We start from the raw sequence: 12484 nt of genomic DNA, 5'->3' as shown, positions 1-12484 counted from the left end.
CCCCTCCCTCCCTCCCTCCCTCCTTCCCTCCCTCCCTTCCTTCCTTCCTTCCTTCCTTCCTTCCTTCCTTCCTTCTTTCCTGCTTGTTTGTTTTTAAAAGATTTATTTATTATTATATATAAGTACACTCTAGCTGTCTTCAGACACTCCAGAAGAGGGCATCAGATCTTTTTAGGGATGGTTGTGAGCCACCATGTGGTTGCTGGGATTTGAACTCAGGATCTTTGGAAGAGCAGTCAGTGCTCTTAACCACTGAGCCATCTCTCTAGTCTGTTTATTTTTTTATTGATGCTTCATCTTTACAATTTAACTGGATACCCTGGGGTCGATACTCAGCCACACTGAATGACCACACCCAGAAACTATAGATTTTTAGATGTGAAAAGAAGGTCACAAGGAAACTAAGGATAGAGCTTACCTGTGACACTTCATCCTCTCTGTGCTTCCTGGATAGCCACTGCTCACAGACAGGAGACATCCTTTCCTTTGGTGTAGACATCTTTGTCAGGCCTGGTGTCAGTACATGTGTCTGAGTCCTTATTCAAGCTCTCAGGTATGTGTCCTGAAGACACTGATGGCCACACTTGTGAATGTTGGTGTTTTCTGGCTTGCATCACTATCCCATTGAACAGTGGCTCCTCCTCCTCCTCTTCTTCCTCTTCTTCTTCTTCAAGATTTATTTATTTATTTATTTTTTTCGAGACAGGGTTTCTCTGTGTAGCCCTGGCTGTCCTGGAACTCACTTTGTAGACCAGGCAAGATTTATTTATTGTAATGTATGTGAGTACACTGCTGCTGTCCCAAGATACACTAGAAGAGGGTATCAGATCTCATGACAGATAGTTGTGAGCCACCATGTGGTTGCTGGGGATGAAACTCAGGACCTCTGGAAGAACAGACAGTGCTCTTAACCACTGAGCCATTTCTCCAGCCTGCAACAGTGGCTCTTCTTGCTACTCTTTGTTGTTGTTGTTGTTGTTTCGTCTTTTTAGTAGGAGTCATTGTTATAGACACAGCTTGGAAAGACACCCTATTTTTAAAAATAGTTTAAGTCTATTTTCTTTTTCTATTCATCCACTCATTTTATATACAATAGTGAAACAAGTGTTTAGTTCTATGGTGGGAACAGTCAAAAAAGAAAGACAGTATTCTTGTTAGTGTGGAGTTCTTGAGTTCATGTTCCAGTGGGGAGAGAAAGACATGGAGATGCAATCAAATAAATGAACAAACTTGAGGGATAGTGAGGAGGCTCGGCACTGAAGTGCGTGCTGCTCTCCCAGAAGACCTGGGTTCAGTTGTCAGCACCTACATCATGAGGCCCACAACCACATGTCACTCAGTCCCAGGGGATCTACACCCTCTTCTGACCTCCGAGGCCACCTTCATATAATCCTCTTTGTTTAGGTCCTCAAGGCAGTGACTCACAAAAATACACACACACACACACACACACACACACACACACACACACACCAATCAACCAATAAATAAATATGTGATTTTTAAAATTAAAGCACAATAATTGTAACAAGTGATCAACCCAAGTTCAAATGGAAAAGAACTGTTATTTGTGGTCTTACAAGCTGCATCTCAGGAGATAGGATTTGGTAGCTTTGGGTCAGTATTGTGATGAAGGTCAGAAAGATGAGAGCCTCTAGGTCACCAGGGCAGGTGACCAACAGAAAGGAAATGTCCACCAAAGGAGACTTCAATAACTTCTTGACATGCAACTTAAATGTCTGGAAGAAGGACTTGCTACCAAGGTTAGTCAGTCAGTCTAGACGCCTGTGGACAAGACTGGAGGGGGTCAAAGTTCACATTCCAGGCAGCAGTCTGTTTGGGCAGGCTATTCTACGGTTGTTTCCGTTTCTCCTAACATAAGTATGACATCAGTTAAGTAGGACAATTGTTAGCTGCGGAATTCTATGAGTAACCTGTTAGACAGTGTCATTTGCTGTGGTTCAGTGGGTAGTGGAACCTGACACTAAGCATGACAACTTGAATTCAGTCCCTAGAACTCACACGGTGGATGCTGGGCAGTGGTGGCGCATGCCTTTAATCCCAGCACTTGGGAGGCAGAGGCAGGCGGATTTCTGAGTTCGAGGCTAGCCTGAACTACAGAGTACCAGGATAGCCAGGGCTACACAGAGAAACCATGTCTCAAAAACAAACAAACAAACAAACAAACAAAAAACAAAAAACAAAAAACCTCACATGGTGGAAGGAGAGAATTAATTCCTACAAGTTGTCGTCTGACCTCAATACAAACTCCAGTACAGGCATCACATACACACACCTAAAATGAACAAATAATTGAGGACCTGTGTCACATGTCCAGCTACCACTGAGGAAGAAAAGGTGTCAAAGTTGTGAGTTCAAAACTAGTCTCAGCTACATAAAAAACAAACAAAACAAAAACACCCCCCCCCAAAAAACCCAAAATACAAACAACCCCCCCAAGCCCTGTTTCAAAAACAACAAACCAAACCAAACCACAAAAGGCTGGGCACTTCCAAGGTTAGTTCACTTGCCTAGTATGTACGGTCTTCAGTTTGAACAAAACCAAAAACTATAAAGGAAAAACAACTAAGAAAAATTAACTGGGTATGGTGGCATGCTCTAAGTGAAAATAAATCCTGAGCCCAGGAGGCCAAGACCAGGCTGGACAGCTGGTTAAAGAGGGTTAGAAAGAGGGGGTTAAGAGTATCTGGGGCTGGGCTGGTGAGATGGCTCAGCGGGTAAGAGCACTGACTGCTCTTCCAAAGGTCCTGAGTTCAAATCCCAGCAACCACATGGTGGCTCACAACCACCCATAATGAGATCTGACATCCTCTTCTGGTGTGTTTAAAGACAGCTACAGTGTACTTATGTATAATAATAAAAAAACCTAAAAAAAAAAAAGAGTATCTGGGGCTAAAGAATGATAGAAGTTTTTATTGGCTGATTAGGAACGGAGTCTCCAGTGAGATGCCATTTGAATGAAGGTCATACTACATAGCTATGGAGGGGACACTTGGTGGGGGGAAAAGCAGAGACCTCAAGAAGAGCTAAGGCAGAGGCCTCAAAGCTTAAGCTCTTCTGGAGCGTGAAAGGGGTTGAGGGAGCTGCAGAACTACACTGAAAACATCAGGCTTAACTCTGAGTGCTGTAGGAAGCCACCCGTACTAGCTGCTGCTCTGTTGCTACACTAGAACACCATGTCCAAGGCAGCTTTCTGAAGGGTGGACTGACTCAGCTTATGCTTCCAGAGGCCATGCTGGTGGGGAGGCCGGCAGCGAGTAGTGGGCATGGCAGCTGGGACTGGAGCTGAGTGCTCACATCTTGACCACAGTCATGGGGGCAAAGAAAGGGAACTGAGAATAGGACATGGCTTTTCAACCTCGAAGCCTGGCCCCGGTGACATACTCCCTCCAGAAAGGCCACACCTCCTAAACCTACCCACAAAATGCCACCAACTAGGAAGCAAGAAGTCTGAAGTCTGAATCCATTAGAGACATTCGTATTCAAACCCATACCACCAACAGACTGACCTTGCCTGTTATAGGAAGTCTGCTTATAACTAAGTGGCAAATAAGCTGCTTGTTCTATATTTATATTCTATAATATTTAGTGATTGACTGTTAGGTCAGGACCATTAGAGATCACAGTGATTCCCACTGTTCAGAGTGTGGCCATGGACCAGAGACTTGTTATTCCTGGAGCTCATTAGACACAAAGAATCTTGGTTTTCTCCCTTAGACTTCCTGAGTCAGAATCTTCTATTCCCAAGCGATCTATGTCCACATAAAAGTATTTTGAGCCCTGGTCTGATGCCGTCCCTTTGGTAGACATGAATGTGTCCCCCAAAGTTACTCATTAGAAACCTGACCTGACCAAGTGCATGTGAACGGTGCTGACAGGTGAATAGGTCATGTGGGTGGAGACTCGTGATGGCGACAGGTAGAGGCAGAGGTACTTGAGCTAGCACATTCACCCTGAATTGGTTGACATTTGGTGTCCCCCACCATTTTCTGATACAGCAAGGGTCTCACCAGATGCCTGCACAATGCCCATGGACTTTGCAATCGTAAGAAATGTAAGTTAAATTTACCCAGACTTAAATATTTAGTTACACAAGAGAAACCACAGTAAGCCACCCTTAATGTGTATAATATATAATAATATGTATTTATATGTATAACATATATATTTAAATAGAGTATGCCACTCTATGTAAATAACAAAACCAAATGTCGGTCTTTAGAAGCAACTTGCCTTTGTAAACATGTTGAGTCTACACCAGTGCCACACCACTGTCTGCCCTCGTGGGTGTGACAAGACGCAGCTTATGAGAAAAAAAGGCTTGCTTTGGCTCATGGTTTAAGTGCATCATGGTGGGGAAGACACGGCAGAGTCGTGGGGACAGAAGGATGATGCTAGCACTCCTCACATCTTGATGGATCAGGACGTATAGGATGAGAAATACTGACACTCAACTGGTTTTCTTCTCTTTCCCTTTATATTGAGTCTGAGGCCCTAGTTCATGGGATGGATGGTGTCATGTTCATTCAGGGTAGGCCTTTCCTTCTTACTTAAGCCTCTTTGGAAACACCCTCCAAGACATACCCAGAAGTATAATTTTATAGGTGGTTCAAATTATAGCCTTGAAGATCAGCACCACAAAGGCCCAGGCTAGCCCCCTCAGCTGGAACCTCAGGCTAGCCCCCTGACTGGCTCTGAAGGGCTGGCTTTCCGTTGTAGTACATTATCTCACATGGTGATGAGGTCCATACATGGTAATAGCCCTGGCTTCCATCTGTCATCCAGTCACAATGTCAGACACCAGTCACTAAGGCACTGAAGTCACCCTCCACAGCAGCATCAATCTCATTGAAGATTGTATACTCTAGGAGACCAAGTCCATGCAGGCCAGTCTAATTTAAAACCTGCCTTGAGTAGTAATGCAGGGCTTGGCTGCAGTTCTTTTTTCAACCCTGTCTCTCTTGTCAATACTGAGATTTTTCTCGACACACCCAGGATGTTTAGGTGTGGTGGCCCCAGAAATGTTTCTTCCTCCAAGAGGGTGGGAAAGAACACAGATGTCATTGTCTTGGCAGAAAAAAATCTCCCATAGCCTGAAGTAGTTAGGAAAAAAAAAAAAAAAGAGGCTGTGTGATGTACCAGCCCAGGATCTTGAAGATTAGACACAGAAACCCAGGTCATGTCCCAGAAGGGAAGAGTTGGGCGAGGAAAGACTATTTCCAAGGATTGATAGGGTGAATGGCTGGAAGTTTCTACAATGGAAAAGAGGCTGGGTTATCATCTCTGTCCTAGCTATTATTGTTGTTGTTATCAAAAACATGTAAATAGTGCTCCTGAATTATTGTCCCTCTAGAACAATAAAAGTGATAACAGACGCTATGGTACATTGCAAACCCAAGGAGAATGACAGCTTGGCTCTGAGAATGCACTGAGCACTGGCTTTGGAATCTCAGCCATCTCAGAGCCAAGGAAAGGGACGGACTAGATCCACTGAGGGATGAAGATGGTCAGAGGGCTTGTTCAAGAAATGCTCTAACACAGTGGATGTGCACTTTCAAAGGGAGGAACTTGCTACTTTAGGAGTCAGGTGCCATGTGACAAGAAGGACCGGAAGGAGGATGGGAGATGCTATAGGTGTAGAACTGGTAGCCTGCTTGGTAGGAGAAGGGATGAGGGAGGAAGGCTGCATGCTGTGTACTGCTGAGCCTGAACGATGATATTTGAGAAATGTGAATTATGTGAAAGATTACTGAACTTCCTCACTAGCCTGGACTTTCGGTACTAGAGGATGCTTCCTGACTTCACCTCACAAGAGCTCACTGTCTTGGTTTGGGTATCGATTGCTGTGATAAAACACCATGACCGGGAGCAACTGAGGGAGGAAAGAGGCTATCAACTGAGGGAGGAAAGGGGCTATCTGCTTTACAAGTTATATAGCTGGTCCTTGGGGAAGCCAAGGCAGGAGTCTAGAGGCAAGTAGTGAAGCAGAAACCGTGAGTGCTGTTCCCCGCTGCCCCCTGACTTGCTCTGCCTGCTTTCTTACACCATCCAGGGCCACCTGCCTGCCCTGGGGTGGCACCACCCACCACATGCACTGCGCTCTTCTGTATCACTAATCAACACAATGCCCGGTGAAGGTAGGAGGGAAAGAAAACGATACAGACAATAAGATAGAGGCATTTTCTCAAGGGAGGTCACTCCTTGATGACTCCAGCTAGCGTCAAAAAACTAACCAGAACAGGCTCCTCGACAGCTGGATACATCAGCTGCTGTCATCTGAGAAATTGTCCCCATTAGAGTGACTGTAGGCAATCCTGTGGGGTATTCTCTTGATTAATGATGCTTGGGGCAGGCCCCAGCCCATTGCCGCCAGTGCCACCCTTAGGCAGGTGGTCCCAGGACATATAAGAAAGCAGACTGAGCATGCCACGGAGAGAGCAAGCCAGTGAGCAGCACCCTTCCAAGGCTTCTGCTCCAGGCTCCTGCCCTGACTTCCCATAGAGATGGAGGGTGGCCTGGGAGTGTGACATGAAATAAACACTTTCTCTAAATGTATTCCTGGTTATGGAATCCGCCTGCCTCTGCTCTGTACACATCCTCCTCCCTTTAAGGACTAAGCTATAGAAATCTTAACTGAGGCACTTACTCCTTAAAGGTAGGAGGATGTGTATGGAGCTGGGGGCAGGGGGTTCTGTGCAGACATCCTTTGAGCATCATCATTATAGAATCATTTGTCCCCAGCCTCATGACAAGAGGCACAGGTCTTTCTTTATCACCCTGATGGGGTGATCTATAACATCTGCTTGTATCTGTAGATGAAGGTAAGTTATGCAGAGGCAAGCATTTGTCTCAGGATTTGATCAGATGTCTCTGAGGCCTTGTGCGTGTGCTCAGGAGGTAGCCCCTGGTCCTTCCTGGGCCAGGCTACCAGTCTCAATCTCACCAAGTGTGGCAGGTTCTTGGCATCGTGAGTGGAGGGGGCTTTCCTCGAAGCTTCCTTGCTCTTGCTCCTCACACCATGCTATGATGTCTTCACAGGCTTAGGTTACAATATGGAGGGGCACCAGGGTCCACTGTGATTCCACCATCCAAAGCCCTGTCCTCCATGTTCCTTTGTTGTTCATGATGACCCTATAGTGTGGCATCTCTGTTGTTCATGGTGGTGCTATGGTGTGGCATCTCTGTTGTTCATGGTGGTGCTATGGTGTGACATCTCTGTTGTTCATGGTGGTCCTATGGTGTGGCACTCTGTTGTTCATGGTGGTCCTATGGTGTGGCGATTGATGCCCTTCCGACTTGCTCTTTTGATGTTCCACAGATGATGAAGGCTCAGCTTTAGATCCCCATAGGTTCTACCCCTACTTTACCTTCAGTCCTCAGGGAGTTCCCTCTCCACCTCCACCTCTGGTGCAAAAGCAGTGGGCTGGCCTGGGTGACCTTTAATATCCCCTTAAAGCCCTAGAATCATTTCTTCTTAGAGACAAACTCAAACCATCCCTTTTCTTCCTCCTAACCCTTCCCCTCCCCTCAGAAGTGAACAAGGTATGGCAAATCTGTTTGGCCAAACTGGGTGACTTCTGGCTGGAATCCTAGCATTTGGGAGGCTGTGGTGGGAGGATTGCTGCAAGTCTGAAGCCAGCCTGGGCTATAGAGTGAGTTCAAGGCCAGCCTAGGCTACAGAGTATCTGTTAACAACCTGTCTTGAAACAACAACAGCAGCAGCAGTAGCAACAGCAAACAACAAACAACAACCTTTTGGAGTTACAAATGGTGCTTTATCAACCTAATCTGGTCTAAAACTCCATCCATAAACTCAGAGACTCCTTTCTGGCAGCTATACTTTTTTCATAATTAGCCAAAATCTTGACAAAGCAGATCCTGAGTGAGAGACTGGAGAGACCTAAGTCCCCGTGGGGTTTGATTTCACAGCAGCAAAGCACCGGACCTTTCCAGACCCAAGAGATCCAGGTGTGAGCAAGCCCTGCATTCTCGAGATACAAGACCAGATTTTACCAGACAGAATCCCAGTGGGCGTGAGGTGCTGAGGTAATTGATTTTGTGTCACCATGACAGGAGAGGGAAGAGTGACTTTGACTCAGTGTGAGAGCGTGTGGTATTCTGTCACCCTTCTTTCTCATCACCATGATGCTCTTGACCGTCCTGGCAGATGCTCTCAGGAGCGTCAGCAATGCCAGGGAGAGAGGCCAATGCCAGGTCCTCATCAGACCATGCTGCAAAGTCATTGTTTAGTTCCTGAAGGATGATGAAGCTGGTTCCATTGGCCAATTTGAAATCATTCTTGATCATAGATCTGGGAAAATTATTCTGAACCTCACGGGCAGGTTGAGTAAGTGTGGAGTGATTAGCTCTTGCTTTAGTGTGCAGCTCAAACTTGCTATATATAGACCAGGTCAGACTCAAACTCAGAGATCTGCATCCCTTTGGAATTAAAGGTATACATCACTGTGCGTGGCTAAAATGTACATCTGGTGTGTGTGTGTGTGTGTGTTTTCCCATTGTTTCATTGTACTGACAACCTCAGCTGATATTATGGACCATAAAGAAGAGGAAAGCACACAGGAGGGAAAACTCTGGAGTCTTTTTCGTAGACATGTAAAATACATTTTTAAAAAAAATGTCTCAGTGAAATTGGGGGAGAATGCAGGGTGTATATACTTTTGCAGGTTTTTTGTTGTTTGTTTGTTTGTTTGTTTGTTTTTCTTGAGACAGGGTTTCTCTGTATAACCCTGGCTGTCCTGGAACTCACTCTGTAGACCAGGCTGGCCTCGAACTCAGAAATTTGCCTACCTCTGCCTCCCAAATGCTGGGATTAAAGGTGTGCGCCACCACACCCGGCTCAGAGTGTATATACTTAACTCCCTCACACTGCGTAGGGCATCCCACTGTTGGAGAGTGTCTGTGTGGTAGAGGGCAGCTACTCACATCATGGCAGAAAGAAACGGAGAGCATGACAGGGCAGGGAAAATATGTTCCCAACAACCTACTTCACTGACCTACTTTCCCAAGGTACCCTGATAGTTTTCACCACTTCTCAAAATAGCGTCGGCAGTTACTAACTAAGGTCTCACTTCATATCCAACCCATACCATTGTACCAGTGGCCTGACTCTCTCTCTAGCAATGAAAAAAAATGCATTCAGTCTATGTGCAAGAGTCCCAAAGTCTTAATAGTTATAACATCTGTTCAAACATCTGAGTCCGTAGTCTCTTAGCAGTGGACTTCCTATGAAATAAAACCAAGTTGCATACCTTTCAAACATGAAGTGAACAGTCCTGTTCCAAAAAGGAAGAAAGGGCACAGTAAGGAGAGATGGGACCAAGGTAAGATGGAAACTTAGCAGGGCAAACATTAAATCCTATAGCCTTACATCTGGCATTTAAGCCATGAGGTGCCTGATGCACTTCAATGTACTGCAACAGCTGTGCCTTTATGGTTTGCCCACTGGCGGGCCACATGGCTTCTCTCAAGGCTTAACACACTATCCCCTGAGGGTCTTGTAACAGGGAATCAGAGCCTGCTCAACATGGTCTTAACTTCCAGGCCTCCCTCAAAAATGTTGGTGGAAAGCCGGGCGTGGTGGCGCACGCCTTTAATCCCAGCACAGAGGCAGGCGGATTTCTGAGTTCGAGGCCAGCCTGGTCTACAAAATGAGCTCCAGGATAGCCAGAGCTATAAAGAGAAACCCTGTCTTGAAAAACCAAAAAAAAAAAAAAATGTTGGTGGAAACCTCCCTCCCTGACTCCATAACTAGGCATACCATATGCCTACAAAGCCCAGTGACATAGCGACAGTATCACCATTGGCCACCAGCTTGAGCAGACTCACTTGAATCACAGTGGTCCGCAAGTAAGTGGAGAGTTGGACCTGGAAAGATAGTTCCCCAGAGGTGATATGCAAGCAAAGCACACTGGTAGTTCTCTTTTCTCGAGGGGAAGATTCCAAATGTGTTTACAGCTTAGACCCCAGAGCCTGTGAACGATCCGGCCAATTTATAAAGTGCCCTCTAGACATTGTTCCTATTGGCTCAGCCAAAAGGGGTTGGGTCCTTTTAAAAAAAATTTTTTTTGGTTTATTTTCAAAAACAAAGTAGACAGATTTTTAAGATTTCTTTCTTTTACTTTAAGTGTGTGAGTGTTTTCCCTGCATATGTGCATGGGCACTGTGTGTTGCCCTCAGAGTTTGGAAGAGGATATGGGGGTGCCTGAAACTGGAGTTACAGAGGGTTAGGAGCCACTATGTAGGTGCTGGGAACCAAACACTGTTCTCTTCAAGAACAACAAGTGTTGCGGCCTGCCCGCAGTCCACAACACGAANGGTTCAACTGAGAATGGCAGTTCGATCTGAAAAGAGAGGAATCTAGACGGGGCGGAAGAAAGAATGGAGCCAAGACAACAAACATTCTGATCAAGGCTCAATTTTACTATTTTCAGACACTCAGTTATAAAGGAAGGGGGAGGGAACCCAACTTCCCGCCAAGTAACTCAGGGTCCAGTAGCAGGACAAACACGTGTGTGCCTCCAGGCAGCAAAGGCAGGTTCCAGCAGTAGGCGTGGCAGGACGAATGAGCAGGTGGCTCCACCCTTGAGCAAGCAGGTTCCAGGCTGGGGGAAGGGAGGCCACAAACAAGTACTCTTAACCACTGAGCCATCTCTCTATGAGAGATCATTCTCTCTCTCTCTCTCTCTCTCTCTNTGTGTGTGTGTGTGTGTGTGTAACTTTCAGGAATCAGCTCTCTGGTTTTGAACTCAGGTCATCAGGCCTGAACAGCGAGTGGTTTTACAGGAAACCATCCTGATAGGCCTTGGTTTCTTTCTAACGTTCCCGATTCTCTAATCACACCCTCTTTATCCACCACTTCCAACTCTCCCATGGTTCTGCTCTGCGCCTTGCTCCTGACTCTCACTGTGAATCTGACTAAAAACAGCCAACAATAACCAGTTCAGAGCCTGAGTCCTGTGCTTGTTTGACATTCTTCCTGCCAGAGTAATTAATCCGTCCCCTTTAAATTTAGCTTCTCACGGTTTCTGGACATGAGCCGAATGTAGATCTGTTATTTGCCAGAAGGTGACACAAATGGTCTCAAGTCCAGTTCCCAGTAGACCTGAAAGCTCGTGATCAGAGACAACAGTTTCCGTTTCTATCACAGTTCTCAACTTCCAGGTTCTACCAAAATCCCACCACTGAGTTCTGCTGATAGGATCCTATCTAGAATATTCTAACCAACAACTCCAAACTCTTCCAAATTCTTCCCACAAACCACTTCTAAAGGCCCAAGAACATCGTCAGGTTTAACCCCAACCTGGACACTTCCAGAGTGTCAACCTCTCGTGCCAGTTTTCTGTGTTAGTTAACGTTTATTGTTGTTATGACCCTGAGAAAGACAACTTGAACTCACAATAGTGCTGTGTGTTTGTAACCCAGCATGGGGAAGGTAGACACAGGAAGGGCAGAGGTCATCCTTGGCTACGTGGTGAATTTGAGGCCAGGCTAACCCTGTTCAAACAACAGCTACAACTTGAAGGAGAGAGTTTATTTTAGACCACAGTGTGAGAGGAGTCAGTCCCTGTCTGGAAGGGAAGGTGAGGACAGATGGAGTAACTCACATTACAGTGAGGCAAGAAGAGAAGATAGGATGCGTGGCTCTGCTGGACTTTTTCCTTTTCCCTGAAAGGCTGGTGATGCTACCCACATTCAAGGAGGGCCTTTCCCTGTCAGTTTAATCCTTCCTGAAAACACCCGCACTGGCACGGCGTTGTAACTCAGTCTCCTAAATTCTAAATCCAGTCAAACTAACAGTGAAGATTAACCATCACACATGGCTGCTCAAGTGTTTGAGAGCTACGAGGCGAAAGCCAGAGGAAGAGATTGTTTGCAAAGCTGTGCTCCTTACAAAGGAACCAACCTGGGGGGAAGGGAGGAAGAGATGCGATGGGAGTGGGAGTCGGGAGAGCTGGAGTCTCCCTACAGAAGTCAGAGCCTTACAGAGAATGTAAACACATTCATTCAGCACACAGGGGTTCATGGAGATGGGCAGAAGGCACAGGAGAGAAGAAACGTGTCATCTCCCAATTTCTTGTCAGGGCCTCCCACTAACTGAGCCCTATAAGAAGTCAGGGGAGCAGGGAGCACAGCGATGCTACTATGGGACACATAGAGAGCACAGCACATAGAGAACACAGAGCAGAGGAGGAGCACAGCACACGGAGAGCACAGAGCAGAGGAGGAGTACTGCACACGGAGAGCACAGAGCAGAGGAGGAGCACAGCACACAGAGAGCACAGAGCAGAGGAGGAGCACAGCACATGGAGAGCACAGAGCAGAGGAGGAGCACAGCACATGGGGAGCATAGAGCAGAGGAGGAGCACAGCACATGGAGAGCACAGAGCAGAGGAGGAGCACAGCACATGGGGAGCACAGAGCAGAGGAGGAGCACAGCACATGG

At 46.4% G+C, this 12484-nt stretch overlaps 1 pseudogene; it reads left to right on the top strand.

Moving 5' to 3' along the window:
* Window positions 1-8163: 8163 nt before the first annotated feature.
* LOC110312057 lies at window positions 8164-8630 on the top strand (annotated as a pseudogene).
* Window positions 8631-12484: the final 3854 nt, after the last annotated feature.

The sequence above is a fragment of the Mus caroli genome, chromosome 16, assembly GCF_900094665.2.
Source record: "Mus caroli chromosome 16, CAROLI_EIJ_v1.1, whole genome shotgun sequence".
Lineage (NCBI taxonomy): Eukaryota > Metazoa > Chordata > Mammalia > Rodentia > Muridae > Mus > Mus caroli.
Note: the sequence above shows the minus strand (reverse complement) of the source record. Positions and strands in the feature narration are given on the sequence as shown.